Raw genomic sequence first — 19,057 nt, forward strand, 5'->3', positions numbered from 1 at the left:
TGTTACATCAACGTGGCTTCATAGTAAAAGAGTGCGGGTACTAGACTGGCCTGCCTGTAGTCCAGACCTGTCTCCCATTGTAAATGTGTGAAGCCTAAAATAGCACAAGGGAGACCCCCGGACTGTTGAACAACTTAAGCTGTACATCAAGCAAGAATGGGAAAGAATTCCACCTGAGAAGCTTCAAAAATGTGTCTCCTCAGTTCCCAAACCTTTACTGAGTGTTGTTAAAAGGAAATGCCATGTAACACAGTGGTGAACATGCCCTTTCCCAACTACTTTGGCGCGTGTTGCAGCCATGAAATTCTAAGTTCATTATTATTTGCAAAAAAAAAAAAAGTTTATGAGTTTGAACATCAAATATGTTGTCTTTGTAGCATATTCAACTGAATATGGCTTGAAAAGGATTTGCAAATCATTGTATTCCGTTTATATTTTCATATAACACAATTTCCCAACTCATATGGAAACGGGGTTTGTATATATATATATATATATATATATATATATATATATATATATATATATATATATATATATATATATATATATATATTGCCAAAAGTCAATGATGAGAATCAGGTGTCCTAATCACTTGGCCACAGGTGTATAAAATCAAGCACTTAGGCATGGAGACTGTTTCTCCAAACATTTGTGAAAGAATGGGCCACTTAGTGATTTCCAGCGTGGAACTGTCATAGGATGCCACCTGTGCAACAAATCCAGTCGTGAAATTTCCTCGCTCCTAAATATTCCAAAGTCAACTTTATTATAAGAAAAGTGAAGAGTTTGGGAACAAGAGCAACTCAGCCACCAAGTGGTAGGCCACATAAACTGACAGAGGGGTCAGCGGATGCTGAGGCGCATAGTGCAAAGACTTTTCTGCACAGTCAGTTGCTACAGAGCTCCAAACTTCATGTGACCTTCCAATTAGCCCACGTACAGTACGCAGAGAGCTTCATGGAATGGGTTTCCATGGCCGAGCAGGGGCTTGACGTAAAATGGCACTTTTGGAACTCATGTACATTGGTACCCAGTAGAATTGGCAGGAGTCGGTTGGTGCCAAAAAAAAAAAGTCTCGGATTCGGTATCCATCCCTAACGTTTCCACGCACTAATTTAGTCTGATTACTCAATTTGTTTTCTTCTGTTTTAACACCTCCATGTCAAGTCCTCCATGGAGATTAACGCACTGATAGCTCACTACAGGCCGGAGATCATTCCAATCGCTGGATCTAATCGTGTTAACGGTAATCCGATTTTTAAAAAGAAGAAGGTGATTCGTGTGTGGTAGAAAGCTTTTTTTCCAGACAAATTTTTGGAAAAAAAATCAGACTCATTTGATGAACGAGGCCAAGAAAGGAGAGGTGAAAAACCACAGTGAGGCCGTGTGAGAGCTACAGAAATGTACAAAGGTAAAAGAGAATTTAAAGAAAGCGACAAGGGAGAAAGTCTGGATGTAATTAACAGAACGGTGTCAGGATGATGCTCCAATAATGAACAAGTCACACAGAACACTTCTCTCTCTTCCAAGGCCCTGTCTTACACACACACACACACACACACACACACACACACACACACACACACACACTCACACACACACAAATACACACACGAAAAACTAGTAGTGTTTCATGTTTGGAGACTCTCTCACACACACGCATGCACAATCTTGTATTTTTTACCTTCTTGAGACCTCCGAAAAACGCCTACCTCTAGTATTACAATATAAGTCGTCATTTTACTCAACGCAACTCAAAATTTTACAAAAAAAACTAAACATTTGAGCAATATTGTGATAAGAGTTGGAATTTTACTCAATAACGGTCGTAATTTTACAAGAAAAGCTTAAAATTTTGGCAATCTTATTACTTTTACTTGTCAAAATTATGATAAGTCATAATTTTACTCCAAAAATGTCACTACTTTACAAGAAGAAGAAAAAAATTGACAATATTGTGATAAAAAATGTATATGACAAATGTCACCATTTTGCATTAAAAAGTAATCTCTATATACATATTCATTTTATTTTTGTAATTAATTGCACTGTTGTGATAAAAGTCAGAATTTGATATGACAAATGTCGCCATTTTGCATTAAAAAGTAAAATTTTTACTAATATTGCAATATTACAGAAACAAAGAATATGAGAAATTGTTCCCAATTTTATAAGAAAAAAGTCGACACATTGTGAGAAAAAGACTGCTTTTTTATTGTAATTTTTTGTTTGTCTTTTTGTTTTAATCTTCATTATTTACTTTAAGCTATTACAGTATGTCTCTGTATACATATTTATTTATTTATTTTGTCCAAAGGGGGCGCATTTCAATTTCTTGCACACACTTGTTATTACAAATGTTGGCCAGAGGGGGAGCACTTCCAATTTTTACACACACTTGTTATTTCATATGTTGACCAGAGGGGGGGTACTTTTAAAACCGTCACACAATCAATGTGAAAAATCCCTCCTTTTTGGGACCACCCTCATTTTGATAGATGTCACCAGCAGGGGTGCTAATGAGACATTGTCTATTAGATGCAATGTTATTGGGACCATGATTTATGTCATCACTTGTTCACACCTCCTCATACGGAAGATACTTTTCCTTCTTCATGTCTCAAGAAGGGTGGAAATACAAGAACACACACACACACACAATCTTGTATTTGTTACCTTTTTGAGACCTCCGAAAAACGCCTACCTCTAGTATTACAATATAAGTCGTCATTTTACTCAACGCAACTCAAAATTTTACAAAAAAAACTAAACATTTGAGCAATATTATGATAAGAGTTGGAATTTTACTCAATAACGGTCGCAATTATACAAGAAAAGCTTAAAATTTTGGCAATCTTATGAAAAGAGTCATAATTTTACTCGACAAAAGTCACAACTTTATAGGAAAACTTTAAAATTTGGGCAATATTATAATGATAATCTAAATTTTACTTGTCAAAATTATGACAAGTCATCATTTTACTCCAAAAATGTCACTATTTTACAAGAACAAAAAAAAATTGGCAATATTGTGATGAAAAAATGTATATGACAAATGTCACCATTTTGCATTAAAAATCTCTATATATTCATTTTATTTTTGTAATTAATTGCACTGTTGTGATAAAAGTCAGAATTTTATATGACAAATGTCGCCATTTTGCATCAAAAAGTCAACATTTTACATGAAAAAGTTATAATTTTACGAGAAAATATTGCATTATTACAGAAACAGAAAGAATATGAGAAATTGTTCCCAATTTTATAAGAAAAAAGTCGACACATTGTGAGAAAAAGACTGCTTTTTTTTGTAATTTTTTGTTTGTCTTTTTGTTTTAATCTCTATTATTTACTTCAAGTTATTACAGTATGTCTCTATATACATTTTTTTCCTTCTTAATTTTGGCACATTTCAATTTCTTACACACACTTGTTATTACATATGTTAGCCAGAGGGGGAGCACTTCCAATTTTTACACACACTTGTTATTTCATATGTTGACCAGAGGGGGGGCACTTTTAAAAGCGACACACAATCAATGTGAAAAATCCCTCCTTTTCGGGACCACCCTCATTTTGATAGATGTCACCAGCAGGGGTGCTAATGAGACATTGTCTATTAGATGCAATGTTATTGGGACCATGATTTATGTCATCACTTGTTCACACCTCCTCATATGGAAGATACTTTTCCTTCTTCATGTCTCAAGAAGAGGAGAAATACAAGAACAGACACACACACACACACACACACACACAATCTTGTATTTGTTACCTTTTTGAGACCTCCGAAAAACGCCTACCTCTAGTATTACACTATAAGTCGTCATTTTACTCAACGCAACTCAAAATTTTACAAAAAAAACTAAAACATTTGAGCAATATTATGATAAGAGTTGGAATTTTACTCAATAACGGTCGCAATTTTACAAGAAAAGCTTAAAATTTTGGCAATCTTATGAAAAGAGTCATAATTTTACTCGACAAAAGTCACAATTTTATAGGAAAACTTTAAAATGTGGGCAATATTATAATGATAATCTAAATTTTACTTGTCAAAATTATGACAAGTCATCATTTTACTCCAAAAATGTCACTATTTTACAAGAACAAAAAAAAAATTGGCAACATTGTGATAAAAAATGTTCATTTTATTTTTTTAATTAATTTTGGCCAAAGGGGTCGCATTGCACTGTTGTGATAAAAGTCAGAATTTTATATGACAAATGTCGCCATTTTGCATCAAAAAGTCAACATTTTACATGAAAAAGTTATAATTTTACGAGAAAATATTGCAATATTACAGAAACAGAAAGAATATGAGAAATTGTTCCCAATTTTATAAGAAAAAAGTCGACATATTGTGAGAAAAAGACTGCTTTTTTATTGTAATTTTTTGTTTGTCTTTTTGTTTTAATCTTCATTATTTACTTCAAGTTATTACAGTATGTCTCTATATAATTTTTTTTCTTTCTTAATTTTGGCCAAAGGGGGCACATTTCAATTTCTTACACACACTTGTTATTACATATGTTGGCCAGAGGGGGAGCCCTTCCAATTTTTACACACACTTGTTATTTCATATGTTGACCAGAGGGGGGGTACTTTTAAAAGCGTCACACAGTCAATGTGAAAAATCCCTCCTTTTCGGGACCACCCTCATTTTGATAGATGTCACCAGCAGGGGTACTAATGAGACATTGTCTATTAGATGCAATGTTATTGATTTATGTCATCACTTGTTCACACCTCCTCATACGGAAGATGCTTTTCCTTCTTCACGTCTCAAGAAGGGAGGAAATACAAGAACACACACACACACACACACACACACACACACACACACACACACACACACACACACACACACACAGGGTCTCAGTATCACCCTCTGTCTTGTTGCGTAGGCCTCATTGGCGCAGAATGAGGAGAAAATGCAATCCTCCATCCCCAAACAAACATTTGGTTGACACCCTCAGGCATTTCTACATCCATTCAAACGACACACAAGAGCACCACAAAAGCTTCTGAATAAAATGATGAAAGAACATAATCCACATTACACTTCCATCTACATGGTAATTTTGGGTATGTCAACAGCATCGGTACCGTTTTGTTTGGTCCAAAAAACCATTAACTTTGCATTCAAGTGGGACGACTATTTGGGTATTTATTGTGTGAATGCTCCAAAACATTCACACACATGATTTTCTACACCTTCCACATTTTTCATCCGATTCAAACCGTTCCAACGTCAAACTGTTCAGCCTATTCAGGAATTGCGGACTTTCCATCGTCGAAATCCCCAAATTCCCAGAATTCCGGGACATTCTCCCCATTCAAAATGAATTGGCCATTTTTTCCAACTTCCACCATTTCCACATTTTTCAACCGATTCAAACCATTCCACCTTCAACGTCTTCCACCGTTCTGGAAATTCAAACTATAGTTTTTCCAAGTTCAAAAAAATTCCATGAATTCCCAGAAATGCCGTTTCTTTCAAACCCTTTATTCAGCCTTTTTTCTGTCGACTGCTCCTTCCACATTTGTCAACCCACTTCAACCGTTCCACCGTCAAAACATTCCTCTTACTCAGGACAAAAAACAAAGTTGTTTTTTGAACTGGAAAAATTCCCGGGTTTTCCCAAAATTCCCTAATAATTTTTCTCAATTAAAAATGTCACAACATTTCTCAACCAATTTGAATAATTCCATTTTTTTAGCATTAAAAAAAAAATTCCCTCTTTCCCGCAAATTCCCTTGAAATTCCCACTGAAAAGAAAGGGACATTTTTCAAAGTTCCACAACTCCCACATTTTTTTATCCGATTCAAACCGTTCCAACTTCAAAATATTCAGCCTGTTCAGGAATTATGTGCTCTCCTTCAATAGTTGTAAAACATTCCCGGATTTCCTGGAATTCACAGTTTTTAGGGACATTTTCCACATTCAAAATGAATTATCCATTGTTCAAACTTTCACAATTCCCACTTTTTTTCAACCGATTCCAACCAACACATTCAATTCATCCTGGATATTCAAACAACCATTTTTCCACGTTCAACACATTTCCAGGAATTTCTGTTTTTTTGTAACCTTATTTCCATCCTTTTTTAGTACAATGACTCATTTCAAATTTTTCAACCCATTGCAATTGTTCCATTGTCAAAACATTCCTCTTAGTCAGGACAAAATAACTAGTTGGTTTAAGAACTTGAAAAATGTCTGGTTTTCCCTAAATTCCGTAATACCCTTTTTCAATTAAAAAACTGTTACTACTTCAATCTTTTTCTTTACCGATTTAAACAATTCCAACACCAACCAATTCAGCTCATTCAGTACATTCATGCTCCTAATCATATTTTTAAAAATCCCGCTTTTCCCCAAAATTCCAGGAAGTTCCTATTGAAATGAATGGGACATTTTTCCAATCTATAGTTATATTTTGATAAACAATCATAAATGAATCTTTCAGCACATACACAATGTTGACATCTACAGTTATATTTTGATAAACAATCATAAATGAATCTGTCTGCACATACACAATGTTGACATCTATAGTTATATTTTCATAAATTATCATAAATGAATCTTTCAGCACATACACAATGTTGACATCTACAGTTATATTTTGATAAACAATCATAAATGAATATTTCAGCACATACACAATGTTGACATCTAAAGTTATATTTTGATTTACAATCATAAATGAATCTGTCAGCACATACACAATGTTGACATCTATAGTTATATTTTCATAAATTATCATAAATTAATCTTTCAGCACATACACAATGTTGACATCTACAGTTATATTTTGATAAACAATCATAAATGAATCTGTCAGCACGTACACAATGTTGACATCTATAGTTATATTTTCATAAATTATCATAAATTAATCTTTCAGCACATACACAATGTTGACATCTACAGTTATATTTTGATAAACAATCATAAATGAATCTGTCAGCACGTACACAATGTTGACATCTATAGTTATATTTTGATAAACTATCATAAATGAATCATTCAGCACATACACAATGTTGACATCTATAGTTATATTTTGATAAACAATCATAAATGACTCTTTCAGCACATACACAATGTTGACATCTATAGTTATATTTTGATTAAACAATCATAAATGAATCTTTCAGCACATACACAATGTCATACTTGCCAACCTTGAGACCTCCAATATCGGGAGGTGGGGGGGGGGGGGGCGTGTTTGGGGCAGGGGGCGTGTTTGGGGCGTGGCTAAGGGCGTGGTTAAGAGGAGAGTATATTTACAGCTAGAATTCACCAAATCAAGTATTTCATATATATATAATATATATATATGTATGAAATACTTGACTTTCAGTGAATTCTAGCTATATATTTTTTTTTATTTTTTGTTATTTTATTATACATATAAATAAAAGACATACTTGAATTTCAGTGTTCTGCAGGCTATCCAGTAGGTGGCAGTATTGTCCTGTTTAAGAGTGTCACAACATTGCTGTTTACGGCAGGCGAACTGCTTTACGGTAGACTAAACGTGACTGCTGTTGTTGTGTGTTGTTACCGCGCTGGGAGGACATTAATGAAACCGCCTAACAATAAGCCCACATAAGAAACCAAGAACTCTCTCTCCTTGTTGTGCACTCTACTCTCTAAAAGCCGTAGATGTTATGACGTCATTGGGCAGGCAAGCTGCTGGGAAAGCGGACGTGAGAACGCCTGTCCCCACTCAGGAGCTGGAGGGGGCGTGGCCTCCAGCTCCGGCTGAATACCGGGAGTTTGTCGGGAGAAAATCTCTGCCGGGAGGTTGTCGGGAGAGGCGCTGAATACCGGGATTCTCCCGCTAAAAACGGGAGGGTTGGCAAGTATGCACAATGTTGACATCTATAGTTATATTTTGATTAAACAATCATAAATGAATATTTCAGCAAGTACACAATGTTGACATTTATAGTTATATTTTGATTAAACAATCATAAATGAATCTTTCAGCACATACAGAGAGAAGGGCGATAATAAATTGCGAAGGAATTCTGCCTACGCCATAGGATGTGGGCGTGGCAAGGCGCCAAACTTTCATCTGATGGTTCGCCACAAAACTTTCAACATTTGTAACTCGGTTTCACAATTTTAGATCTTGATCATGATTGGTACAAATGGCGATGATGACGCCCTGAAGTTAGTAACTGTTCAAACCCTTTCATAGTGGGCGGAGCCTGGCGGCAAAAACTCATCCTCACCATCATTAATCAAACTATCAATACTTCACTTTTGATGATTAGAGTAGACGACTCCGAAAAGGCCAAGCGGTAGGAAATTAAAGATGGATGAATGGAAATAGAGACGGACACCAAACTGATGGCTGATGATAAATTGCCCCGGAATTTTGCCTACGTTATAGGATGTGGGCGTGGCATGACGCCAAACTTTAATGTGATGGCTCGCCAGAAGAAAATCTACTTTTATAAGTCGGCTCTACAAATTCAGATCTACATAAGAAATGATTCAAATGATGTCCACTTTGAAGTTTTTTTTTATGCTGGCATTGGGAAGGACATGACCAATTACCGTGGCCGCTAGGTGTTGATATAAAAACACTCCACTTCAACTTAAAGACAGCATAAGTCTATTCCAGAAGGGTAATATTAAATGGGTTTATTATTTTTATCCAGGTAAATTCTCTTGGTCAAACTTTTTCCTGACATTCCACACTCAAACTTTGACTTTCTGGAGGCTTCTTTCGCAGCAGGCAATTTCACAGACTTTCAAAAGATCCTCGTGGCGATGCTGGCCTTTAAAAGGTACAGATGCGTTGAAGCGCGAACAGAGTGTTTTAAGAACATGATCGATGTCATCTCACTTTCTGGGCTGTTTTTTTAAAGAAAAGAAAATAGAACTTTTATGGACAGAATTCCTAGGCGCAGTCAGGGCGTTGAGGGGATCCGGTTTGGTGGCTGCAGGATTAGGTCTCTGCTTTTTGCAGATGATGTGGTCCTGATGGCTTCATCTGGCCAGGATCTTCAGCTCTCACTGGATCGGTTCGCAGCCGAGTGTGAAGCGACTGGGATGGGAATCAGCACCTCCAAGTCCGAGTCCATGGTTCTCGCCCGGGAAAGGGTGGAGTGCCATCTCCGGGTTGGGGAGGAGATCTTGCCCCAAGTGGAGGAGTTCAAGTACCTCGGAGTCTTGTTCACGAGTGAGGGAAGAGTGGATCTTGAAATCGACAGGCGGATCGGCGCGGCGTCTTCAGTAATGCGGACGCTGTATCGATCCGTTGTGGTGAAGAAGGAGCTGAGCCGGAAGGCAAAGCTCTCAATTTACCGGTCGATCTACGTTCCCATCCTCACCTGTGGTCATGAGCTTTGGGTTATGACCGAAAGGACAAGATCACGGGTACAAGTGGCCCAAATGAGTTTCCTCCGCCGGGTGGCGGGGCTCTCCCTTAGAGATAGGGTGAGAAGCTCTGTCATCCAGGAGGAGCTCAAATGGAGAGGAGCCAGATGAGGTGGTTCGGGCATCTACTCAGGATGCCACCCAAGGTGTTTGGGGCACGTCCGACCGGTAGGAGGCCACGGGGAAGACCCAGGACACGTTGGGAAGACTATGTCTCCCGGCTGGCCTGGGAACGCCTCGGGATCCCCCGGGAGGAGCTGGACGAAGTGGCTGGGGAGAGGGAAGTCTGGGATTCTCTGCTTAGGCTGCTGCCCCACCTCGGATAAGCAGAAGAAAAATGGATGGATGGATGGATGGATGGAAAATAGAACACGCATTCTTTTCTCCTGTGCAGGCCTTTTAAGGAATGAGGGTTTTAGAATGGGGCTCCATATTATTCCACATCCCAAAATTGGGTTAGAGTTTTCTCTCCCTCACTCTCTAGTATCATTAATCGCTTGCCCTTTTCTTGAATTCTGGAACAAGCTGCCGCTTCATCAGGCTCATTGATCCAGATTGAAATATCAATTACGCTCCAACCTTTAAATTCCAACCACCCGCGGGGAGGTCAACCCAAGTTCTCGAGAAAAACACCGGTTGAACCACTGTCATGGTAAATGGTAAATGGGTTATACTTGTACAGCGCTTTTCTACCTTCAAGGTACTCAAAGCGCTTTGACACTATTTCCACATTCACCCATTCACACACACACTGATGGCGGGCGCTGCCATGCAAGGCGCTAACCACCACCCATCAGGAGGCAGGGTGAAGTGTCTCGCTCAAGGACACAACGGACGTCACCGGGTTGGTAGAACCTGGGGACCGAACCAGGAACCTTCAGTTTGCTGGCACGGCCACTCTCCCAACTGCGCCATGCCGCTGTCAGGCATGAGCATGGAAATAATTCCCTCCACAGGTATATTTTGACCACTCGCTAGCATCGAGCGGTGCTAATCCCTAGCTAGCAATAAGCGCATGAATTGGCAGCTATAAACTGCCGCATTGATCGATAGCTGAGAGTTAGCGCCGGTAATCGTTTGCAGCTATCATGCTAATTTCTGGCTATCTGAAATGCTAGCATGAATACAGGACACATTAATGCAGGGGTATTATGGCTGCCTTCAGAGGGTAAATATACCGTATACTCACCTCATGGTATTACTAGGGCAGGCAGTCAATAATAATGACTTAACGCATGTGATTAATCACAAGAAATGATGGCATAAATCACGTATGTACGCAGATTAATCAGGCAATTTATTCTGATTGTACATGCTGCTTTACCTTAATCGTAGACGGTTACCTGAAAGGTGGCGCGGGTGGTCCTAAGGTCAGTGATCAGGTCAATAAGGAGACTCCGACTGTACAAATCCACTCAGGTGGGACTTTAGATTCAACTGATAGCAAGTTTTGAGCAAATGAATGACTTGAATTGAAGTAAAACATTTTAAAAATGTTCCTGTATGACATTCTGAATATAAAATTGCATTTGTGTCTGACTATTGGGCTTTTTTTAAGTTAATTAAAATTATAGTAATAACCTGTGATTAATCATGATTAATCAAAATTCTAAATTGTGAAAAACCGTGGTTAATCTAAATTCAAAACTGTGATTAATCATGTATAGTCCAAATGAAATATTGTAATTAATCATGATTAATCCGAATTTAAAATTGTGATTAATCATGATTAATCCAATTTAGAATTGTGAATGATCATGATTAATCCAAATGTAAAATTGTGATTAATCATGATTAATCCAATTTAGAATTGTAATGATCATGATCAGTCATATTCAAAATTGTGATTAATCATGATTAATCCAAATTCAAATTTGTGAATAACCATGGTTAATCAAAATTCAATAATCATGTATAGTCCAAATGAAATATGGTAATTAATCATGATTAATCCGAATTTAAAATTGTGATTAATCATCTGTACTCCAAATATTGTAATTAATCATGTATAATCCGAATTCAAAATTGTGAGTAATCATCTACAGTCCAAATTTTAAATTGTGATTAATCATGATTAAACCAATTTAGAATTGTAAATGATCATGATTAATCCAAATGTAAAATTGTGATTAATCATGATTAATCCAATTTAGAATTGTAATGATCATGATCAGTCATATTCAAAATTGTGATTAATCATGATTAATCCAAATTCAAAATTGTGAATAACCATGGTTAATCAAAATTCAATAATCATGTTTAGTCCAAATGAAGTATTGTAATTAATCATGATTAATGCAAATTTAAAATTGTGATTAATCATCTATAGTCCAAATTAAATATAGTAATTAATCATGATCAATCCGAATTTAAAATTGTGATTAATCATCTATAGTTCAAATATTGTAATTAAGCATGATTAATCCGAATTCAAAATTGTGATTAATCATCTACTGTCCAAATTTTTAATTGTGATTAATCATGATTAATCCAATTTAGAATTGTGAATAATCATGATTAATCCAAATGTAAAATTGTGATTAATCATGATTAATCCAATTTAGAATTGTAATGATCATGATCAGTCATATTCAAAATTGTGATTAATCATGATTAATCCAAATTCAAAATTGTGAATAACCATGGTTAATCAAAATTCAATAATCATGTTTAGTCCAAATGAAATATTGTAATTAATCATGATTACTCCGAATTTAAAATTGTGATTAATCATCTATAGTCCAAATTAAATATAGTAATTAATCATGATTAATCCGAATTTAAAATTGTGATTAATCATCAATAGTCCAAATATTGTAATTAATCATGATTAATATGAATTCAAAATTGTGATTAATCATCTACAGTCCAAATTTTAAATTGTGATTAATCATGATTAATCCAATTTAGAATTGTGAATAATCATGATTAATGCAAATGTAAAATTGTGATTAATCATGATTAATCCAATTTAGAATTGTAATGATCAAAATTGTGATTAATCATGATTAATCCAAATTCAAAATTGTGAATAATCATGGTTAATCAAAATTCAATAATCATGTATAGTCCAAATGAAATATTGTAATTAATCATGATTAATCCGAATTCAAAATTGTGATTAATCATATATAGTCCAAATTAAATATAGTAATTAATCATGATTAATCCGAATTTAAAATTGTGATTAATCATCTACAGTCCAAATTTAAAATTGTGATTAATCATGATTAATCCAAATTTTAAATTGTGATTAATCATGATTAATCCAAATGGTTAGAGTGTCCGCCCTGAGATGGGTGGGTTGTGAGTTCAAACCCCGGCCGAGTCATACCAAAGACTATAAAAATGGGAGCCATTACCTCCCTGCTTGGCACTTAGCATCAAGGGTTGGAATTGGGGGTTAAAATCACCAAAAATGATTCCCGGGCGCGGCCACCGCTGTTGCTCACTGCTCCCCTCACCTCCCAGGGGGTGATCAAGGGTGATGGGTCAAATGCAGAGAATAATTTCGCCACACCTAGTGTGTGTGTGTGTGTGTGTGACAATCATTGGTACATTAACTCTTTAACTTTAAATGTAAAATTGTGATTAATCATGATTAATCCAATTTAGAATTGTAATGATCATGATCAATCATATTCAAAATTGGGATTAATCATGATTAATCCAAATTCAAACTTGTGATTCATCTTTTTTTTTTTAAACATATGACAGCACTAATTATTGCACAATATATTTTTTTGTACAAATTGATGGATAACTTGCTTTGAAACCACAAACCAGGGTAACAAGCAAATACAATATTATATTTTGAAAAAAAATTAAATATATTGCATGATAATAATATATATATATATATATATATATATATATATATATATATATATATATATATATATATATATATATATATATATATATATATATATAATATATTTACGTCAAAATACATGCAATTTTTGTGTCAAAATAATTTTGTAAGAGAAATTACGTTCTTTTCTTGCTCAAAAAGGTTCATTATGTCTTCTTATTCATATACTTTTCAAATGTTCTTGTAGTCAGACAATGTTTTCGGTATATTAGATGGAATTTAATATACATATAAAAAAATCTATCTAATATACCGAAAATATTGTCTGATTATATTTGAAAAGTTTACTGAGTCACATTATTTCCAGGCTTTTCTGAGACACATAAAACCATGTGGCGGGCCAGATTTGTCCCCTGGGCTTTGAGTTAGACACTTGTGCATTCATGACTTTCCCCCATTGGCAAACAACATACCCCAATGAAAACCACTATAAACACATTTGTGTCTGAGCAAATCAGCTATTTGATGGTGCACATCCAACCTACAGACTGAGCTGTGTGTTTATGAGGCGTTCAAGTACCGCTGAACAGAGTAGGACAGACAACGCCCGCCAGAAGGGACACATAATTTTTATTTTTATTTTTTACGCACTTTTCATATAAATGAGCCTCAAGTGCAAACCAATATTTACAGTACAACAAAACAAGCGGAGCTATTAAAACAATACAACACTAAGACTAAAACTCTTCAGTGAAGCATAAGAAACAAGACTTACAAAACAGTGGATTTTCTAAAAGTGTTACGTTTAAAAAGCTTTTGGAGCACATACTACAGTACCACGATAGCAATGATAATCGTGATAATTAAATAACCGTGATTTGAAATTCTTAAATGGTTACATCTCTACTGTATTAGTACACACGTCATCACAATGTGTTCCATATTAGGTCCTCTCTCTTCCATCATTTGGGGAACTCAGCTCAAAAAACTGGGGAGAGACTCACATTTGTGCAGCATATTCTTAAAAACACCAAAGTGTTGTCATAGAGATGATTTTTGACTAGCTTTTTTTGCAGAAGGTCCTTAAAGGCCTACTGAAAGCCACTACTAGCGACCACGCAGTCTGATAGTTTATATATCAATGATGAAATCTTAACATTGCAACACATGCCAATACGGCCGGGTTAACTTATAAAGTGACATTTTAAATTTCCCGCCACACTTCCGGTTGAAAACGTCTATGTATGATGACGTATGCGCGTGACGTCAATGGTTGAAACGGAAGTATTCGGACACATTGTATACAATACAAAAAAGCTCTGTTTTCATCGCAAAATTCCACAGTATTCTGGACATCTGTGTTGGTGAATCTTTTGCAATTTGTTTAATGAACAATGGAGACTGCAAAGAAGAAAGTTGTAGGTGGGATCGGTGTATTAGCAGATGGCTGCAGCAACACAAGCTGGAGGACTTTGACTTGGATAGCAAACGCGCTATCCGACGCTAGCCGCCGACCGCATTGACGATCGGGTGAAGTCCTTCGTCGCTCCGTCAATCGCTGGAACGCAGGTGAGCACGGGTGGTGATGAGCAGATGAGGGCTGGCTGGCGTAGGTGGATAGCTAATGTTTTTAGCATAGCTCTGTGAGGTCCCGTTGCTAAGTTAGCTTCAATGGCGTCGTTAGCAACAGCATTGTTAAGCTTCGCCAGGCTGGAAAGCATTAACCGTGTAGTTACAGGTCCATGGTTTAATAGTATTGTTGATTTTCTGTCTATCCTTCCAGTCAGGGGTTTATTAGGGTCCGCTAGTACCCTGTATAAAGGACTCCCACAGGGATTTTTGACCCCCTTAAAATACTTCAAAACTCACCAAACTTCTCACACACATCGGGACTCGTGGAAATTGCGATCTAAAAAAAAACCGAACGCCAAAACTCAAAATTGTGCTCTACATAATTTTTGAAAAAAACAGAGAAAAAACTGCTCCTCAGAGGAAAACTCAGACAAAACTGCTTGTAGGAACGTCTTAGAGACATGAAACAAATACCTCTACAAAGGTCTTGCCTAGACCTACATTTCATAGATTGACATCCTTCAGCAAAAATCAACAGGAAGTTTGCTATTCCTCCTTCAAAACAAAATTTTTGTTACAACCGGTCACCAAACATCAAACGTTATCTCCTCTGAGCGCGTTTTACCCTATAATGACAATGTGAACTCAGACACAACTTCCTCTAACTCCCAGTACGAATATCGTAGAGACACGAAACAAAAACCTCTATGTAGGTTTCACTCAGGACTACCAATGGACAAAAGTATTGGGACACCTAGGACTAGCACCTGCCAAAATGCGGACCCGTCCAACGCTGCTTGCAGCTTTAATTTATTTTGTTTCTATTTGCAGTTAAGCCCGATGCTATCACGTTAGCTCCGTAGCTAAAGTGCTTCGCCGATGTATTGTCGTGGAGATAAAAGTCACTGTGAATGTCCATTTCGCGTTCTCAACTCTCATTTTCAAGAGGATATAGTATCCGAGGTGGTTTAAAATACAAATCCGTGATCCACAATAGAAAAAGGAGAGAGTGTGGAATCCAATGAGCCAGCTTGTACCTAAGTTACGGTCAGAGTGAAAAAAGATGCGTCCTGCACTGCACTCTAGTCCTTCACTCTCACGTTCCTCATCCACAAATCTTTCATCCTGGCTCAAATTAATGGGGTAATCGTCGCTTTCTCGGTCCGAATCGCTCTCGCTGCTGGTGTAAACAATGGGGAAATGTGAGGAGCCTTTCAACCTGTGACGTCACGCTACTTCCGGTACAGGCAAGTCTTTTTTTTTTTCAGCGACCAAAAGTTGCGAACTTTATCGTCGATGTTCTCTACTAAATTCTTTCAGCAAAAATATGGCAATATCGCGCAATGATCAAGTATGACACATAGAAAGGATCTGCTATCCCCGTTTAAATAAAAAAAATGTCATTTCAGTAGGCCTTTAAAAACAGTGTGTTCCTGTCATTCTGATCAAATAAACCGATGCTGGTTCTCTGGAATATACACAATAAGACTAATAGAGAAGGAAGCAATCCCTGGTTCTTGACTTTCTGAAAATGTGAAGCCTAAAACAAATTCATGCATATCCCTGCTTTAGAGAGACGCAGCTGAGACTCAGAGACCTGTTAAAGCCACATGGACACATTTTATAACAACAGATGTAAAATTCCAAGACATCACATAAACAGAAAAATCATTAGCATCAAGAAACACTCGACCTTTGAAATTCAAACAGACTCAAACTCAAATAAAAACATGGCTCCTAAAAAAGCCAGATCATATTCAACAAATCCCCAATAATGAGAACTGTGATGATTTTGGTCACAATAACCGTCATATGACATTTTCACATGATCCATAAATCAATCAAAATGTTAAACGGTCTACTTTCTGTCCTAATTAAAAATGGTTTATAAGCATCCCAGGTGCCTGCAATCATTGCACCCTCACACAAATCAATCTGAACAGCAGGATTATGATGCAACCTGGGTAAATGTCACAATGGTTTCTCCAACTGTCAGACCACACGCTGTGACAAATTGCCCTCTCCTGTTGCGGTATTCGTCCAAAACGGGATGTTGCTAACGAAGAAAAGGAATTATTTAAAAAAGTTGACGATGAATGGACTGATCAAAAGGTAAAGGGCACCATCGATTTGTCTGGATGCCACGCCGTGGCGAAGACAATAGCTTAACCAAGAAATATGTCCGAGTATAAAAGACCGAGCTGGGTACTGCAGTTGCTCTAAGGACTGGAGGACAGACTCAGGCTACATCTTGTTTTTTTCCATTTCAAACTATGAAACAGACCATGGATCGTGTTTTAAATTAAAGTAAAACAACAAAACATTTTGTCTTTCTTATTATACACACATTGATTACATCAAATATGATGACAATGGACGTCAAACGCATTAACTTGAAGCCCCGCTTAAGTACTTTCAGTTTTGGTTGATTTTGGCGGCGCCAGTGGAGCAAAGCGGTAGTGTTTTGCCAGAAGAAGACCACATTTCCCATGATGCCTAGCGAGTATAGCGTCATACTGACACAATTTAATATTGTCACAAATATTAGTCTCTAGTGGCTATGCTGATGTTAAATAGCAAACACTATCAAGAAATTACCTTGGATTGTGCTACAAACATGACGCTACTAGCGAGGATGTATCGGGGAAAATAATGTTCAGTTTAGGGCCGGGCGATATATGGAATATACTCGATACATCGCGGGTTTGTTTCTGTGCGATAATACGAGAGAGAGAAGGTGCCAATCTGGTAACAAATGAAGGAATAGCAGGGGGTCCATCGTCTGGCGGTGGTTTGGCTTCAAGCGGGAAGATGTTGAACAGACAACCGTAATATGTCAAGTATGCGGCAAAAGCGTTGCTACAAGAAGTAGCAGCTCTACTAATGTAGCATCGTCTGAAAAGTCACCCACTAGAGCAGTGTTTTTCAACCTTTTTTGAGCCAAGGCACATTTTTTGCATTGAATAAATGCGGAGGCACACCACCAGCAGAAATCATTAAAAAACGATACTCAGTTGACAGTAAAAAGTCGTCGTCGCAATTGTTGGGTATGACTTTAAAGCATAACCAAGCACGCACCACTATAGCTCTTGTCTCAAAGTAGGTGTACTGTCACCACCTGTCACATCACGCCCTGACTTATTTGGACTTTTTTGCTGTTTTCCTGTGTGCAGTGTTTTAGTTCTTGTCTTGCGCTCCCATTTTGGTGGTATTTTCCTGTAGCAGTTTCATGTCTTCCTTTGAGCGATATTTCCCGCATCTACTTTGTTTTAGCAATCAAGAATATTTCAGTTGTTTTTTATCCTTCTTTGTGGGGACATTGTTGATTGTCAAGTCATGTTCGGATGTACTTTGTGGACGCCGTCTCGGCTCCACAGTAAGTCTTTGCTGTCGTCCAGCATTCTGTTTTTGGTTTACTTTGTAGCCAGTTCAGTTTTAGTTTCGTTCTGCATAGCCTTCCCTAAGCTTCAATGCCTTTTCTTAGGGGCACTCACCTTTTGTTTATTTTTGGTTTAAGCATTAGATACCTTTTTACCTGCACGCTGTCTCCCGCTGTTTCCGACAACTACAAAGCAATTAGCTACCTGCTGCCACCTACTGATATGGAAGAGCATTTAGCAACAGGCAATAATTTAACAAATTATTGCCGCCTAATCTACAACGTTTTTTTATAAGACGAGTGCAGGCTCATAACTTGAGAGGCTTTGGATATTTCTCATTGCCGAGAGCTCAAACCACTCGTAAACGTTTCTGTGTGTCTGTATGCGGAATAAAACTATGGAACAAACTGGACTTACAAACTATTAATCGATTCAAACTATTATACAAACATGGGGTCTGGTTCAAATATAGAGATGAGGGTCTTTAATTTGACCTGCTGTTGTACTCTGTCTCAAAGTGTTAACATGTGCTCAATGTTTCCTTACCATTAATGCTATGTTGTCTATTACAATTGTTGCTATGTTGTCTATTACCATTGTTGCTATATTCATTATTCCTACATTGTTGATACAAATGATTGTTACAGTGTAATAATTATTGTTACCTGTGGTAATGCCACTATGATACAACATGTGTATTATAATGCTTGAACCAAGTAAGAGTGAAACTCGTGAATAATCACTGAATGGAGAACTGGGGGTGGGATTAAATAAATTATCTTCTTCCCACTCCCTTTCAGGCAAAACTGGACAATCATGCATTTCATACTATACACTACCTTTTGCACTATATTAATTTATATTATTATGTGTTGTCAATG

At 36.9% G+C, this 19,057-nt stretch overlaps 2 protein-coding genes across 2 annotated transcripts in view; one reads left to right on the forward strand and one right to left on the reverse strand.

Annotated features, from left to right (window-relative positions):
* grm5b (glutamate receptor, metabotropic 5b) overlaps nt 1-19,057 on the reverse strand; it is a 164,455-nt gene that overhangs the window by 137,970 nt on the left and 7,428 nt on the right. The window lies entirely within an intron of this gene.
* naalad2 (N-acetylated alpha-linked acidic dipeptidase 2) overlaps nt 16,799-19,057 on the forward strand; it is a 182,560-nt gene continuing 180,301 nt past the window's right edge. Inside the window, exon 1 of the mRNA XM_062067267.1 lies at nt 16,799-16,804. The gene's annotated coding sequence lies outside the window, so the exon portion shown is untranslated. The remainder of the gene's footprint in view (nt 16,805-19,057) is intronic.

The sequence above is a fragment of the Entelurus aequoreus genome, linkage group LG13 (assembly GCF_033978785.1).
Source record: "Entelurus aequoreus isolate RoL-2023_Sb linkage group LG13, RoL_Eaeq_v1.1, whole genome shotgun sequence".
NCBI classification, from domain to species: Eukaryota; Metazoa; Chordata; class Actinopteri; order Syngnathiformes; family Syngnathidae; genus Entelurus; species Entelurus aequoreus.